Genomic DNA, 1,042 nt, shown 5'->3' with positions numbered 1-1,042 from the left:
GTGTTCCAGGCACTCTGCTAAGGAAACACTTTTTACAAATATCATCTCATTTGAAAGGGACCTTCCAATTCTAAGATAGTGGAAATTCACCCTGTCTCTGGAGGAAAGATTTCCTCCATTTCAAAGAATTATAGTAGAGACAGTTTCATTTTCTCTCACTGTATCTCAGGACACTTGAAAGGTAAACAATTAATGCTTGCTGATTGATTGAATGATTGCTTTAGAGCTGGAAGGGATATTAGAAATCACTGAACAAGATTGAACTCTGAGACTGTGGGAAGGGAAAGGACCCATACAAGATGAGGCAGACACTAAGTAGTTGCTGGTCCATTGATTCAAAATCTATAAGGTTCTGAACTGCTCCTGGGGATTGGTGAAAAATATCAGATGCTTTTGTCCAACTTTATGAATTCACAAGCATCTTTTCAGACAACATTTTTGTGCAGACTCCTTGAAGATCCTGAAAATAAAATTTTGAAATAATCAAGCAAATCAAATGAGTGTTTATTTGCAAAGGAGCAACCCAGAGTTTCTTTTATACATAAAAACATACAAAATCAAAGGAAATGCTTCCTCTACTCTTATTGGTTATGCTAACAAAATATTTAACAATAACAATACATTTTATTAAAAGGATATAGACAGAGGTGTGCTGGCCAATGTTTAAAATCAGCTCTCCCCTCAAAAACCCAAGATATACTTTTAATTTATATTATTCAATTTTCTCCATCACATCTAGAAATCAACAAAACAATGACCCAAATCCTAATTTGTGGTGAATGTCAATTCTGGGATATAAATATTTAAGCTGAAATTTTAATAACCAATTCTGGTACAAGTTGACTCTAACATCTCTGGGATACAGAGATATATGGTAGTAAAACATTCTCTTCATTAAGAAAAATAAAATATTGTATTGTTAAAACTTCTTTGTCACTAAGAAACTTCTGATTAAGAAAACGAGATATAGTTGAAATAAGGTTCAGACAATATGGCAGGATCCAGATGATATATGTGTAAGAGTAGCTCAGTGGCTAGGTCA

This window comes from Macrotis lagotis, chromosome 1, assembly GCF_037893015.1.
Source record: "Macrotis lagotis isolate mMagLag1 chromosome 1, bilby.v1.9.chrom.fasta, whole genome shotgun sequence".
NCBI lineage: Eukaryota > Metazoa > Chordata > Mammalia > Peramelemorphia > Peramelidae > Macrotis > Macrotis lagotis.
The sequence above is the reverse complement of the archived record's forward strand: the minus strand, read 5'-3'. Positions refer to the sequence as shown.